Source organism: Diabrotica virgifera, chromosome 2 (assembly GCF_917563875.1).
Source record: "Diabrotica virgifera virgifera chromosome 2, PGI_DIABVI_V3a".
In the NCBI taxonomy this organism is placed as follows: Eukaryota; Metazoa; Arthropoda; class Insecta; order Coleoptera; family Chrysomelidae; genus Diabrotica; species Diabrotica virgifera.
The window spans coordinates 191,192,104-191,198,103 of record NC_065444.1 but is presented as its reverse complement, the minus strand read 5'-3'; the positions used below and the strand labels follow the sequence as shown (position 1 = coordinate 191,198,103).

Genomic DNA, 6,000 nt, shown 5'->3' with positions numbered 1-6,000 from the left:
AAATAAACAGGACGGGAATAGGTAAATCAAAATATGAAGATTATAAATAAATTATTTTAATTTTATTAACAAACTCTCATATAAATTTATATAATTAAAATAGAGATAAATATTTACAATATCTACATTTAGGCACAAAATATCACTCAAATGTATAAAACTAATAAAATAATTGACTAGAAAATTGATCAAAATCAGTTTTACCTTTAAATTTATACTTTAACTGGGTATTTAATTATTAGTTTCAGGCGAACATATTCAGTGTTCATCATAATATAGGTAATAATTTTTCTAAATTTTTATATAGGTAAGTTCGACAAATACTAATATGATCCAATTTTTTACTAAGCGATTTGTTAATTTGATATTTTTATTAATAAAATATTCCAAATTGATTTTCTGTCTAATGTACCTAATATGTTTAGTTAGCTACATTATAATTACTGTGCTTATGAGCTTTTTTCCCATACGCACAAAAACTCTTTGGCATTGATATATAGTCCAATAAAATGGATTATAGTGTTAATCACTTAGCATCTTCCGCAAAAAGGAAAAAGAAATCCAAGATAACAATGTGCATTGTCTTTACATAATATGTAGTATATACCTACATGAATAGTTCGTAACCTGATATTAAGGATAGTTGATGAAAAGTGACTTAGAACTTGTTACATACTTAAAAACATATAGACAGGTACTACAGCTGGTTCCAAAAAAAACTGATACGACTCTTAAAGCGTATTTTGTAGAAAATTGAGCAGTTTATTTTGAAGGATAAATACTTATTATTTACATACTGTCACTACGATTTCTTAAAATTTGCCACTCATAACTTATACCACATAACTTATTCTGTTCAACCTCAAAAAATGGCTCCACGTGCTAGCAAATAAGTAAAAGCAAGAATTGTAACGAAATTAGAAGATATGGTTGGTCACTCTCTGCCGTAAAGAACCATTTTAACGTAAGCAGAACAACAGTTCTTAATATTAATAAAAGATGGAAAGAACAAGAAACTCTCGAAAGAAAGCAAGGTCATGGAAGTCCAAAAATATCTACCGCTCATGAAGATCGTACGCTTTTGGAGAGATTAGAAGAAAATCCTTTTGAAGAGGCGAAAACTGCAAAAATTTAAAATACCTAATAATATCAAAATTAAGATATTAATAATTATTATAATTTATGAATTAACATTATGTAATCATTTATTTGTAATTTGTTTGCTTATTTTATTATTTGTCTGTCATAATAAATATAATAAGTATAATGTCAAAGCAATCAAATACACTGCTCAAAATAGAGTCGTTCATCTTACTAAGCATCAGTTTTTTAGGAACCAGCTGTACATATACGTAACACAAACAATAAAAATAATTTTTTCACTAACCATAGAACATTAATGGAGGTCTTGAAATATTAAAAATATTGCTCTTAATATATTTTCTTAACAGGTAATCACTTCCCACAAAAAAAAACAAACAAAATAATCATGAGTCTCAATTTGAATTAAAAATAAAACCAATAAACACCCAGTTTACAAATTTCGAATATTATTTTTATTAATGTTAAAGTCAAAAAATTCGAACATTAATTTGTTCAATATTCGATAACGAAATAAGATATTATGAAATAAAATGTTTTGTTAACTTTAAAAGTAGGTATGTACATGTACAAAGTAACTTTTTGTGTAACAGCCATATTCATATCTAAATAGTTCAATGTCCAATAATTGTAATTAAAGTTGTAATTTATCTTCATGTATTTACTTGAAGAAAGGAAAACATTTGACTTCTTTCTAAAAAAAAATCAAGAACATAAATAAAACAAATTAATAATATACACATACACATAATCTGTATTATACTGATCCGTCATACTGCAGCGGGCTTAAAATTTTAGAAAAATATCCATAAAATATAAAATAAGACAGGCAATATTATTTTTATTCTTTTTTTAGGAATGAGGTAGATAAGAGTAAAACATTTTTATAGTATTAACATTAAACCAATGCAAGTTATAATAAATCCTAGGTATACTTATATAAAATTATAAAACTATAATAATGAATGGATTGCATAGGTATAAGGTGAGCCCATAAAAAGTAAGTAATAAAATAAAAGACGTTCTCACAATCAATTTTTTTAACATCGGATGACCGGTTTCGCTGTCAGATATGTAAGATCATAATACAACCAGCAGTGGCGTATGGAAGCGAAACATGGACGCTAACAAAAAGAGAAGTAAATAAATTGCTGGTGTAGGAATGTAAAATCCTCCGAGTGATATAAGGTCCTTGCTAAGACAGCGTGACAAACGAATAAAGGTGCAAACAAAATAAAAAGTTACAGTCTCTACTGGGAGAGAAAAATTAGTCAGAGTATAATAAAATGAAGGCCAAGATAGGCAGATAGCCAAGACTAAGAGAGGCAGGGCATATAATACGCAGCAACGATAATCGCCTTATAAACAATGTATTTTGAGAAAATTCTGATGGCAGAAGGTCTGTAGGACGGCATAGAAAAAGATGGAACGATGCTGTCAGAGAAAAAGATCTGGAGAAAATGGTAGTAATACAATGGGAAATAGCGGTACAGGACCGACAAATATGGAAGGCAATAACAGTAAACGCGATAAATGCGATGAGGACGAAGTTATAAAACTAAGAGCGCTTTGATAGATATGTAGGTAGATGAATTTCGGTGCCATTCAAAATCCCGACAGCCAAAATCCCGACATGCAACAATCCAAATTATTATGTACTTTAAAAGAAAAAATTAAACACTTAATTTTATAATATAAAAGCTATACTTACTGAAATGGAAGGTTGTAAGTGACATGATAATATCTATTATATGAAAGTGAACTTGAATTCAGGATTTGATTATACACATTATTGGACTATATATTGGCAAAAACAATAATTTAATTCATATTCCCATGTTAGAAATTTTATTTAGAAAATTAGTTCATATTAAAGGGCATAGTTACGAAAAGTATACTTTTGTTTAGTAACAAAAAATAAAAAAGAAATGGAAATAAACAAAAAAAAAAAGAAATAAATGTAATTACATGTTAAAAAGAAACTTATCAAAACTGTCGGGATTCTGGCCTGTCGGGATTTTGGCCTGTCGGGATTCTGGCGTGTCGGAATTTTGGCTGTCGGAATTTTGGGGTAGACCCGATGAATTTCAAATCGCCGGTAATACTATAAACGTGACGTATTTGTTATTTTTCTTACAACGATTCTTGTTTTGTGTCTTGGTATTAAAACATCAGTTGAAATATATCAGTTGGAAAGTTTTATTTTTTCAGTTTTAGTTTTTTTTCAGTAATACAGTTTTCTTGGTGGGATGCCACATTTAAGCGAGTTAGTTTGTGTTAGAATTGTTATTTTAGCCAGTGAGGGTTGCAGAAGATATTGAGCTGGGACTGCGTATCCATTATGAGACTGTTCCCCGTGTAGTAAAATAAAACAATGATACGGTAGAATACCAACGGCCTCCTGTTAAAGGACGGAAAAGATGCGCAATGCCAAGAGATGACCAATATTTAGAATTAAATCTTTGCGATATCTTACACACTTACAGCTCCCAATCATAAAAAAGAATAAATAATCACAGGACAATTTACTGTAAGTGTCAACACAGTAACGAGAGGCTTTAAGGAGGTTGATTTAGATCCAAAATTACCTACCAGAGTTCCACGGCTTTTCCTACGACACAAAACCCAATGATTGCAATTTGTAAAAGCCCATTTTAACTGGAGCGAACATCAATGGGAGAGTTCTTTTTACAACTGAAACAAACATACGATTATCGAAGCTAGATGGATCTCTTCGAGTATACAGAAGGTCTGGGGAACGTTCCGCAGAATGTAATATTGTAGACAAAGTTAGCTCTACTGGCGGTTCCATAATGCTATGGGATGGCAGTAGTTGGGAGAGTCATACGAAGCTTATTAAGATGAATACTAGAATGAATGCTGATGGGTACAAACGGAAAGTCCACGAAGAGCATATTATGCTAATGCATGGTAATACCCGTGCACATGCCGCAGGAACAGCCATATAATATCTTGATGACGTTGCGATTGGGGAATATTTCAGCGAACTTCTAAAAATCATACAGGAAGAACAGCGCAAGAAAGAGATGGATATCACAGCGGATATGCCCGTCAAAAATCCCTCTTTTGAAGAAATCCAAAAGACGGCCTCAATAAGCTGAAAAAATCACATAGCGCTGGGTATGGACGAGATACCAGCAGAATTTCTGACCCGTGTTGAGCTGCCCCCCCCCCCCCCCCACTTGCAAAAATCAAAAAACAAATAGCCCTGATTTATGAGCTCTTTATGAGCTCTCATATTCCGCAAAATAAAAATTTTGAGCTCGTTCCACTGAGCAGGAATTTGATACTTTAGTGGGGGGGGGCTGACTCAGCCCCCCCCCCACCACTTAAAAATAGGAATATTGAATCGGTTTTTGCGGCAGAATTACGAGCTATTTATGAGCTCTTGCAATTACATAGTTTCGATTTTTGAGCTCATCCCCTTCACCCCAAACAACCCTTTAATTGATTTAACTTAAGAGAAAAATGCTGAGAAAACCTAAAATATATAGTATTGCGGATATAATTCCTATAACTTATATACTCTAAGAATAAACTATTAAATCACGTGCATTTCGATTATTGAGCTACAACCCCTTCGCAAGAAAACCACCCTATCTTCCCGGCTTAAGAGAAAGTTGTACTTAAAATGCATTAAACTAATTATTTGGCGACTACATATCATTGAATTATTTATAAGCTTCCAAATTACGCGCATTTAGATCAGTCAATTTCAATTTACTTTCTATAGTGCAGTCACTGAAGGTAAAAATCAACGATTACCTTCAATTTCGGTGAACCTTCATCGATTTTCACAAAAATTGGTCAGTGGTTAGAGGATACGTCAAGAAACAAAGGTGACATGGTACCACCTTGCGCCTTTACCCTGAGGGTGGATACCGCCCCCTCTCGGGGGTGAAAATTATTTTATTAAAAATAACTGCACAAATCAATAAAATAACAAATTAAAAGCAAAATTTATTATTTAAAGTTAATAAAATAAGTCAATACTTTTTAAGTTATTAAAGATCAAAGATTTTAATTATTCGTGAAAAAAATTCATGTTATGAAGCGGTTTCGTAAATCACTGCAAAACTGTAAGTTTTTACAAAAAAGTTAATAGTAGTTTAATTCGTATAGCTTATATACTAAGAATAAACTCTTAAATCACGCGCCTTTCGATTATAGAGCTACAACCCTTTCGCAAGAAAACCATCCCATATTCCCGGCTTAAGAGAGAGTTGTACTTAAAACAATTTAAATTAATTATTTGGCGACTACATATCGTTTAATAATTTATAAGCTTGCAAAATATACGCATCTCAATTATTGAATTGCCATTTTCTTTCTATAGTGCAGTCACTGAAGGTAAAAATCAACTATGACCTTCGATTTCGGTAAATCTCCATTCATTTTCACGAATTAACAATAACAACTTGGGGTTTTAACCTGGGGTATATGTTACCCCTTTTCGGGGGTGAAAATTACTTTATTAAAAATAACCCCACAAATCGAGAGAGGGACAAATTGTAAGCAAAATTTGTTATATAGTGTGATTAAAATAAATCAACACTTTTTGAGTTATTAAAGATCAAATATTTTAATTTTTGTGAAAGAAAATGCATGCTTTAAAGCGATTTTTCATAAATAACTCAAAAACTGTAAGTTTTTACAAAAAAGTGTTCATCACTAAAATTGAAGCTAATAAAAAATATAATAAAGTGATTACTTGAAAACCCTTTAATGTTAATTTAAAGTAAGTTATTGGTAATTAAATGTATAATTTTTTCTGCGACTTTTCAAATCTAAGGATTCAAGCTTAAATAACGGGAAAGATATGCATTTTATAACACTTAGGTACTAAATACTTGTCAAAGTACTTAGAAATACCTATCA

At 31.3% G+C, this 6,000-nt stretch overlaps 1 protein-coding gene across 2 annotated transcripts in view; it reads right to left on the bottom strand.

Moving 5' to 3' along the window:
• Positions 1-465: 465 nt before the first annotated feature.
• LOC114332032 (TWiK family of potassium channels protein 18) overlaps positions 466-6,000 on the bottom strand; it is a 155,321-nt gene continuing 149,786 nt past the window's right edge. For both annotated transcript variants that reach the window (XM_050642979.1, XM_028281738.2), the window contains one exon: positions 466-1,795. The gene's annotated coding sequence lies outside the window, so the exon portion shown is untranslated. The remainder of the gene's footprint in view (positions 1,796-6,000) is intronic.